At 35.4% G+C, this 10,945-nt stretch overlaps 1 protein-coding gene across 8 annotated transcripts in view; it reads right to left on the bottom strand.

Annotated features, from left to right (window-relative positions):
* Positions 1-10,945, bottom strand: part of LRCH1 (leucine rich repeats and calponin homology domain containing 1) — a 135,458-nt gene that overhangs the window by 3,846 nt on the left and 120,667 nt on the right. For 5 of the 8 annotated variants that reach the window (XR_012627652.1, XR_012627654.1, XR_012627653.1 and 2 more), the window contains one exon: positions 8,616-8,873. The exons of the other annotated variants lie outside the window; for them this stretch is intronic. The gene's annotated coding sequence lies outside the window, so the exon portion shown is untranslated. The remainder of the gene's footprint in view (positions 1-8,615; positions 8,874-10,945) is intronic. 8 annotated transcript variants of the gene reach the window in all.

Here is a 10,945-nt window from a genome sequence, read left to right as displayed (position 1 = left end):
GCTGTTCAATAACCTTTTAGCTTCTGAAACTACTGATGCATATGAGATTGCTTTAATTGTCTGTCTTCTACGGAATATTCTTCTTACTTCTGTAATGTCAACTAAGCATCTCATTTTATCTTTATGCAATTCACAGTCCTTTGTCACACTTCCTCATATTCACATTGATTATAACTCCAATTTAAACATCAGTAATCTCTTCAACCTCTCTTCTCATGACTCACTTGTTCAGCTCTAGTCCCTTCCCTGACCCCTATGAACCCTTAAAACTAAAGAGAACATTCAGGATGATGAAACTGGAACTGGCACATACAAGAACAATTAATACAGTTTTTATGTTATGCACCTATGTTTAATTGATTTTATATGCTTCCACTGTTGCTCAGTCTTTGCTCAGGAAATCTCCTTCAGTGGGCCACAGCTCCATCAGAATAGCACCAGCATTAAACAGCTGCTCTGCTGCTTCTGATGTTTATGACTTACTTTTGTTAATGCGTATTTACTTTATGCACAACGAACACTTAGATTGCTCAAATTTTTGTGAAGTTCCTCACACCCCCCTGCTCCAGCCTTAATGTGAGAAAACCTGCAAAACTTACTGCACCTAAACTTAACTACTGAACCTAAAAAATGAGAGCCAAACTAATTCACAATCATGGCATCTGATACTGCTAACTGTAATTTGTCTATATTTTATGTTTACATTTTGCATTTAATACTGAAGATGTTTTTATATTTATTATGTTTAAAATATTTTTTTAAACTTAATTTGTAATTATGTTTTTAAAGGTTTGCGGTTATAGCCCAGAACACCAAACAAATACTGTGGATTCCTTCTGCACGCACAGACCCAAGAAACAATTTCAAACAGATAATTTTCAAGGAGCTTGGCTGAGTAGGTCTACAAGAGGTGGACAACATACATTTCTCCACATGGAAGATGCTCCAACATCCTGGCAATCTGCTAACACTGGGTTTCCTCTTCCATTGAGTTTGTGGACTCTGGTTCACGTTGACCAAACAGCTGTGACAACTGCTTCCCATTCCTGCCTGCTACCATACCCCTCTCTGCTGCAGCTATTTGCCCAGTCAGCACAAAGGAATATCCACATCTTGCAGCCATTCAATTCATCACCCAGATTTCCATTCCAAACCTACCCTAAATTGGTTATTTAAGACAAGACTCTGGGTTCTGCAGTTCATTCTTTGTTCTTCTGACTGAGATACTGACCTGCAAGCTGTCAGAGACGGTTCTCCCCAACTTTTATTCCTCTGGAAGAAAGTGTCTTTTCCAGAGAAATATATAAACATATTTTAGGATGCAAACTCCTAAACTGATACCTGATGAGCACTGGAGTGCTACAAAGGAAGGTAGAGATAATGATATAAAATAAAGGGAAAAAATATTTCTACTTCAAATGTATGATTTTTTTACTAACAATATTTTGCCAATTTAATGTCTTGGGGCCACAGTTCATATAAAAATCTACAATATTCTGATTCTGATAATTTTCAAAAAAAATTATATTCATCTTATATATTGAGAATGCAAATCAGACCTATGAAGTGAAATGTTATTCTCTCCACTCTCTTCTACTTCTTTCCAGTGCCCTTGCACAGTAGGGTCGTTTCACAGATTTGGTGGCCCACAACATGCCAATATACCATTAGTCTTCCATGCTAGACAAAAGGCATTAAATAATAATAATGCCTGCCGAATCCAGTATGTGAAAATTAAGTGATTATTGTTACAAGGCTGAAAGATAGGGATTGAATCCAAAAGCCCAGCCCCAAAACAACCTACCTTGCTAGTTATTTATGTTTGAGAACATACTAAATTTTTCTATTGAAGCCGAATTTGCTGAAAAAGCCACAGTTAAGGTTGTTTCCTTGAGAAAAACTTGAATTCTAAACTTACAATTTTTGTGGCACATTATAGCACTCAGATAACTATTCTGTCATGCTTTCTTGTTAGGAATTTTGCAATTGTTTATAAGCACACTTTCACTAAAAGCATAAAGGAGTGCATGCCCCATTTCATAAGAAAACCTCATACAATATAATTTTTCTCCTTTTAAAAACAATGCATTATCTAATTCTTTTAAATACGGTATAGTAGTCCAGTTTGTATAAAGCAACCTCTCTCCTCCTGCTGTATTTACAAGATGCATACAAGGAAATCTATTTGAGGAGGTCTATAAAAAAATAGGACAGTACAACTGTGTTCTAGGAGAGAGAAGTTTCACAGCATGTTACTTTTTTATATTATACATCATTCTTCATTAGTGCTTGAAACGTATATAATTGACATCCTTCTCTTATTAAGCAGGTTAGTATTTTATAATTCTGCAGTCAAGCATGTGGCTGTGATGAACCTTCCCAAACTGACAATGGGACCTACGCTATCTTCTAAAACTTACAAACTTCATCTTAATGTGTCATGAATCAATTCTCCTATTTAAGCCCTAACCATTATCGTCAAAGCTTTGTAAATGGCTTTCATCAACCCTGCCTCACATACTTGCCAAATCACAGCTTTATAGTAATATATTTAATTCTTACAACAAGACAAATCAAATCCTGCCAAGGATGGAATCCAGAGCACACTGATAATCAACTCAACTTTCTGCATAACAGCAGTTACCTTGGGCCAAGATCCCAGGTGTCTCAGTCCTTAATTTCAGCTGCTGTCCCTGCAGCACAGTCCATTTTCTGTGCTCTGCCTCACTCTCTAACCCACTACAGCTGCTATCTGGAAACCACTGACAGCAGAACTGTGAAGCTGCAAGCCATGAAAATTTCAAAACTTTTCTTAAATTCTGGCATTTTGAGACAATATGCCTGACCAACCAAGAGAACAACTCACCCATGACTCTGAGGAGACTCAACCTCACCCGCTTCTCCCCACCTTGGGTAAGATTTCTGTCCCTTTTACATTAGCATCAAAACCATAACGCTTCAATATAATAGTATGAACCACCTCTAAAGATACCCCTGTTGAAATCATCACTGAACAAAACCCAGAAAGACAGACAGGAGAATTGGCTACTAGTTCTCAAGACCAGTCTCAAAACCTTTACAAAAAATTGTGGAGGGAAGGGCTGCCACTCCACTCATAGCAGCATGAATATCTCTCTTCTCTATCTACTACAAAAATGAAGATCTAAATTTTTAATGTATTTTTTCTCCCTAAGAAATCTTTTCTTCCTAAGAACACAGAGGAACTTAACTGCTTGTTGCAAGCAAACTGCTTTCTGCAGACACATAGCCATTGGATATGGATAAAGACGTTTTCAAACTTCTCATGAAGCAAAAGAATAAACTACTTTTGACGGGAAAAATAAAAACAAAGAGCACAAAAAGGAGGCAAGAGCCAGGAGGCTGAGTCAAAAGCAACACAAAAAAGACAGTACAGCAGGTGTACCCACAAACATATACGCATACATGTGCTTGCCAGAGCAAGTTTCTAATCCTGCAACAAAATATCTGAGTTAGACGGGTGTAGAAGAAAATCAGGAATACACAAGGACACTAATCCCACAAGGATACATGACACACTACACATACATATCTACTTTCTTTGACATCAGATGACTTCAAAGTCATGACAACTATTTGAATCAGTTTATGCTAGGGCAAGCAGCCTGGCAATTCAGATACAGTAAGTATTTCTCAGAAAAATAACTGATGCCATTATACCATAATGGCACACAGTGAAATGACCGCATCATAACAACAGCAGGGCCCAACTGTATTTGTTAGCAAAAATACAGAGAAATGGAATTCTACAATTTGGCAAGAGTCTTTCTCTTTCTTCTTTGGATCTGTAGAATACGAGACTTCAGATCTACAGGGAAAAAATAAAATATTCATAAAACAATGAAATACTGGAATTTGTTGTTTCTCCAAGGACAAATTAAAAGAGTAAGTCCATGTAATGCCCATCATTTAATGTTTGGAGCCAACTAGTCTGAAATGGCAAGTCACTAAAAGAAACATCAGGGCCTCACATTTAAGCAAACTTATGTCAAATATACAAAACCTTGAAATTTTGCTACGTCAAGGCCAAGTTTTCTTTCTAAAGAGTTAAAAAAACCTATAGCACATGTTTACTTTTCCACATTTCTAAGGCAATTTGAAATTATGTCTTTTTATATATATTTTCCTTATTCACTATTATTGTTAATGTCTGTACATGTCCAAATGCCCTGAAGTTACCATTTGAAGTGCAAAAGAGTAGTTAAGATAAAAAAGCACAGTAATTCAGACTATAGGTATATTTCATCATTTTTGCTTTTAATTTCCAATGGAAAAATTAGTATGTTTTGTAAAGTATACACTTATGATCAGATTTGACAAAGCAAAATAAAACCCCAGAGTTTCAATACTGCAGCTGCAATTCTGTATTTGGAGTCATAGCCAGTTAGATATTTAAATATGTGCATTTTCTGAACATGTAATAAATTGCAAATACTTACAAAACTGTATTTGCAGATGGTGGGCTTTGGATGCTTCTACAAATTTTGGCCTCGAGCCATAAAATTTTAAAATTAGACCATGTATTATGCCAAAATGCCTCACAGTTTCATTCTAACATGCTAAGAAAACAGTGACATGAAACTGCAAGGAACAAAAAACTTAGACAGACACACATGAAACAGTAAGAGAAAATGTATACTTACAGGGGAAATACCAATTATACCATAACCTTATACATTAAATTCTGAGAGATCAAGTGAAGGAATAAGTGTGTTTTGTATCATCAAAGTAGAATGGGTCATTACCTTAAAGTATTTTTATACTGCTCTTTCTGCATAATGCAGCTTATGTGCTAGAAATGAAGGAAAAGACAAAGGCTCACAAATCCTGCTCTACCGTTTTTATTAAACCTGCATATATGACTGCTTTAATTTTGTAACAGGGGTAAAATGCTAAGAATATTTCTTTTTGCAAAAACAATTACGTGTCAGTAATTTGGAAATTTATTCATGTATATGGAGTAAAAACTGGACTGAATGTTTGCTCGGGTCTAATTCAATCCCCATTCACATTAAGCGTATCTTTCAGAAAACTTATTAGGAACACAACAGGATCCATATGCAGCTTTCAGCTGTAAAAGCTTGTTAATATAGAGGAAAGAGGCATCTGAAGGACTACTACATTGTATTACACTGCCTTTGAAAATATTTATCTGTTTTCTGGCTTAAGGAAAAAGAAAGCCAAATCCTCACATCAAAATGCCACTTGTAATCCAGATATAAAACACATTTTACCTGCATGTATATCACTACAATTTGTATTTATTACTTTATTGCAGTATGGATGAGATGACCTCCACAGGATAAAAGAGAAATCAATATAATGGGCACAGTACAGACTGAAGTAGGGCAATTTATGAAGAAATCACAGTTTGGAAATCTCTGATGACAATTGCAATGGAAAAAATCTGAATGGGGAAAGAAATGGGGGAGCAAATATAATTCATGTTATGAATATGTGGGTGAACTAAAATGTACATTGTTTTTACACCCAGGTCATCAACTTAATTATGTGACTGGCTGCAAGCAGTAAGTACCAATTTTATGAAACTGAATGTCTCAATATTGGTATTTCCTCAAAGGTGAAGAACCACCAGTCAGCTGAACCGTTTGTTTCCCAAGTACTAAAGCCACAGGAACAGCAACATAGAAACAAGACTCTGAATTTAGCAAAGAACCCATTAGAGTAGATTAATGACCTACATATATGTTTTAGTTTCTCCCTCCCCATTTAGTGGGAGAATTACTGGCTTCTGTGATGGGCAGACAGGTATTTTTCACATTTGCATGATGGTTGAAATATATTTTGAGAAACATTACTATAGTCACACTTAGGGAAATGTAAGGATATATTTTACTATTCCTTTCCCTATAAGATTTATGTATATTTGGAAGTGTTATCAATAACATCAAAAAAAAAAAATACAAAACTGGATAAGCTTCATGTATGGTGGTAAGGCTGTGCTTGTCATGAAGCAAGTATGTTCATTTTTCACAGTCTGGTTCAAGATGGCTTCAACTCTGTAACTACAAGGAAGTACTTGTAATGTTACACTTTAAATACTGAACATTGTCATAGCTGGGAATAGTGAGAAAATGTACTCTTAAGTAACTAAAAGACAACTCTGCATGGTAAGCATATGTAAAGTTAAATCTTTGGACAAGTTTGGACAAGTTTGAGAGTTTGAGAGTTATGACTGGGGTATGTTCAGTTAGTCTACACTGGCACAGCAGTAGTTCAGTTTTTCACCCAGTGTCTAGTCTGATAAAACACTCAAAAACACTGAAGATTTGAACTTCCATTTCTGAAACACACTGATCTACTACTGCTTTTACCTCCCTTCCAAAGCTACTGGATACAGTGGATAATCAGACATAATATTAGACAATGAGACAGATGTGTACCATAGGATGGTAGCAACAACTTTCACCACCTGATTTTCTAATTTCAAAAAAATGTTAAAATATACTCATACATGTGGATTGGTACTATGTAAGGAGTGCACAACACAAAGCATTGACAGGAGACCTGTTTACCACTTATGGGAGCAGAAGTAACATCCCAGTCCTAGAGAAGATACCACTTTTATCTTAAATACCAACACTGGATTATAAAGAAACATACAATGAATAGATTCTGAACTAATTCAAGCTTTATGTCACTTTCTCAGATTCACTAGAAAAGCAACATTATTAAAACAAGACAACTAAAACCAAGACAAAGATCTGCTGAAAGCAGAAGCTTAAATGTCAAGCTGAGTAAGCAAGTGTCTGGTTTTGGAATCACTGCAACCAGGCACAGAGTTAAAAGACAGGCCTGTGCAGGATGAGGGCACAAGTCTATACCTACACACCCAAATAACTAGTGCCTTTTCCTCAAGTATAAAGAACCTAGAAGCACTCACTGAACTCATGCCTGGTCACAGAAGACACTCTTTACAACAGAGCTATTACATGCATGCACCGGAAGCTGCTAGACACTAAACCCTTTAAAAAATTAGATGTATCCATCATCTGAAATTAATTTTTCCATCTTAAAATACCTATCTGATTATACATTTCATCATTTTTATATATGAATGTAAATATCTGAGCCATGGAAACCAGAATAGAACTTCATTTAGAAGTTTTTAAACAAAATTTTACAAGTATCTATGGAAGGGGAACATTTATAGGGTAGCACTAAATCAATAACCATATGGCCAGAATGATCAGTAACATACAAGTTCTTATGCTAGTTATCCTCTAGAAGTCTATAGGTAATTTCTTTATATACTAGGCAATGAGAAATTAATGTATTTATTTCACAGACATGAAGCTGAGGTCATTTGGTTAGCTAGCCTGAGACTGAATTACAAATTTAGTCAACAGCATCTAAGCCAATATTGCAATGTCAATATAGGTTTAATATTCGAGGTTTTATATTTTTCAATCCATTTTCATTTGTATATTTCATGTTGATAAAGAGTAAAACATTTGTCTTATTCAAGTTTTACAACAGATGAGCAGAACGCAGCACTGGAAGGGAAATGGAGGTCATCAGCCCAGCACTCTAACCATAGGCAGAGTTCAAACATACTGAAACACCTCCTGGCTAGTATTTGTCTAACCTGTTCTTTAAAACCTCCTAGGACGGAAAATCTAAGAGTCTTCCCAGATGATCTATTTTCCTAACTACATTGTCTTTGTTACATTCATTACACAAACAAACATTACCTGCATTTTCACAGGTGATAAAACAGAGACAAGATAGTGACATGACTTGCTTGATGTCATACGTAAGAATGGCAGATACAGAAATCTAACAGCTTACTCTCGAACTATCTTATTGTATCACACTAAACTCCATGATCTTCATCCTGAAACATTCTAAAGTCCCTTGCATATTATGGGTTGCTCATACCCACTACTAATTTACAGTCATCTTTGGGGTGTAACACAGCAGGTCTTTAAAAGGAGTTCAGCGTTGTTTTGTGCGACAGAAGAAAAAGATTATTCTATGGAATCTGGAGGAAAACAAAATATAAGTAGGAAAACAACTACTCCAGTAGGGAATTTAATCGGAATAGTAGAGACGACCAACAATCTTTAAAGTTACAGTACTCTTGTTAATCAAAAGGATTCAAAAATAACAGTAATTTGAAAGATAATTCTCTAAGTGCTCTTAACACAATGAATGTTGAGATACTTGGCACCAACACAGAAAGTACTATCACCTGTTGAAGTGCCACCTCAGTTGCTTCAATATCTGCAGCATTCTTGGATTTTCACAAAAAGAAAGATGCTCAGTTCTGTTTAGCTTGTGATATACTAGCCTACACCCAAAAGCGGGAAAAGAGTAGCTTCACTGCTTTATCACGTTTAGTGTGTAGTCTAGGCAACATAAAAGAAAACAAACTATAAATAAAGAGGTACATAAGTTCTTAAACTAGAGCTGGAGGGGAGAGAAGAGATGGGACTTGCCTTCAAGATGCTATTCCCTCTCTCCTCTATTTCAAGAGATTAATAAAGATATTACAAGGAAGGGAAGCGAGGAAAAGGGAGAAGTTTGTAAGACAAAGGAAGGAAATTAAGTACCTGTAATTTGTCAGAGACAAAGCAGAAAGTTTGTGTGCACATGCGAACAGGTTATGCTGTTAGCACATTCCAGTGATAAGTTATATACATCAAGACTATAAAAAGTATGTGGAAAAGACAAAAGCCTATTAGATCCCAGGAGCGAAAGGTAGAAGTTGATTGTGGGGTTTTCTCCCCGAGGGCGAGCAGAGTATCAACAGTCTTTCGAATGTGACGAATATCCGACTGCAGGATGTCATACGGAGAGCAGAGGTCAGCCTATCCCGAAGGGCAGCCATTAGAACAGAAAAAAACAGTGCATAAAATTAAAAATACAAAAATAGAAAGATATTGATAAATAAATTATCACAATATTCTAGCATAAACATGTAGGAATAGTTTCTTCCTAGTATTGCCTTAGTCAGTAGATATCCCAGCATTCTTCTATTTCCTCTAAATACTGAAGCTATCATATAATATCAGAATGTTAAGACAGAAGAGCTCAGGCCTTCCAAAATTACTCCCAGATTCACACGGGTGAGGATGTGCATGTGAACCACTTATTCCAATGAGATCTGCATACCTTTGTCCATCTGGGCCTTATTGAAATGCTTAAATGGAACCAGTTGTAAAATCTAACTTATATAATAGCAGTGGGTTAGAAAGCTGTTAAAAAGGACAAGCAGCAGCAATATGTCTCAAGAAAAAGTACGTAAAGAAATTGTTAGAAGTATGCAAAATTCTCTAACATAATAATCTAAAACGTGGCATTCAAATATCATCTTAAATGACACCCTGAGATGGAAATTGAAAAAGTCAATGTACCACTAACTATACTTCATTTTAATAAAATCTCTGAACTGAAGAATTTGACACTTAATTCCTTAGGCAACATTTTTAATTATAGCAAGTTAGACTCCCATACTTTTTTTGGGAAGTATCAATGACTTCATGTAGCAATTTACTCTAGACTAGCTATACAAAATGAAGTGTAATATGTAATAATAATATTGATATACACACAACAATATTTAATATTAAAATCAAACCAAGCAACAACTAGTATTTTCCAAGCACAATCTAATATATACCATTTTACACTGCAAATGAGGCCTTACTACCAACAAAGATGGTGAATACTTACTGAGTAATACTATATGAAGAGATCCCCTGTTTCAGAGGAACACTATGTTTCTTTAGTAGCTTTTTAGTCTCACTTGCTTAATGAAATGACAGTACACCCAATAAATGAAGATATGGAAGCTCAGATATGTTTTCTGTTAGTGCAAAGTTTCAAGGTATAGTTGGCAATAAATTAAACTTTAAAATATTTAAAAGGCCCTTCTATCCTGAAAAGTGACTAGTGAAACTGGAAGTCAGAATTGCCATTCATACACAAAGAAAAAAGTGACAGGTGGTGATTTTTTTTTTTGTTTTCTTTTTTGCTTACCATCACTGGTTTTATCTTTAACAGGAGTTAAAAGCTTCAAAATTTTAATTTTGTTACTTAGATCAGCAGATACACAGAGGGGGAAAACCACCCTGCCTAGCAACAACACTACTATTTTTACAGTCATTTTTCAGAATTTTTTCAACTCAAAATTCTAGTGCGATAATACACTTCAATGCAATCATATTTGGCTTTTTCTAAAGGATGAAAACTCACAGACAGAACAAACCATGCTGATCTTGTTTAAAAATGGGATAGGACTAGTACTGTATTTGAGAACATCTACATCCACAAGGCTCTTACCAGAGAAACTAGGTTTCGGGCAAACGAACCAGTCACAACTATCAACTATGTAACATATTGCACTTTTACCAAAGACACCAATAAACCCAGCCAATGCTGGATTAGTTTTAAAATAGCATACAAGACTACCTGTTGCAAACATATCCCAAAAATAAATATCTAAGATATGTTGAACTTAAATTTATATAAAAAATTTGACAGAACTTTAAAACAAGGACTTTTTTTTAAATTTTTGTCCAACAAACCCCTCCAACAGTACATACTGCAGTCAAATGGAGAAGGAAGTAATTCACAGTTAAAGAATCAGAGCCGGTAATAGGTTGAATTTTTACAGAGAAACTAAAGAACTTGCTAACCAGAGATTAACATACCAAGCAGCATACAGGAGAAGCCAAAGTGTACAAAACCAGCCAACACATGCAGAAGAAACTTCCTATGGGAACCACCATGCTGTGCTTCAGTGAAATTCAGTGAAGCCTGAGAAATATCTGATCATTTTTGCTTATTTTTGTGTTCTGTGACAATTGATAATTTGGTGTTACGTTCACAACTTAAGTAAAATGTTTATATTCTATATATTTTAAAGTTCTGTAATGTA

Source organism: Strix uralensis, chromosome 2 (assembly GCF_047716275.1).
Source record: "Strix uralensis isolate ZFMK-TIS-50842 chromosome 2, bStrUra1, whole genome shotgun sequence".
Lineage (NCBI taxonomy): Eukaryota > Metazoa > Chordata > Aves > Strigiformes > Strigidae > Strix > Strix uralensis.
This window is presented reverse-complemented; position numbering and strand designations above follow the sequence as displayed.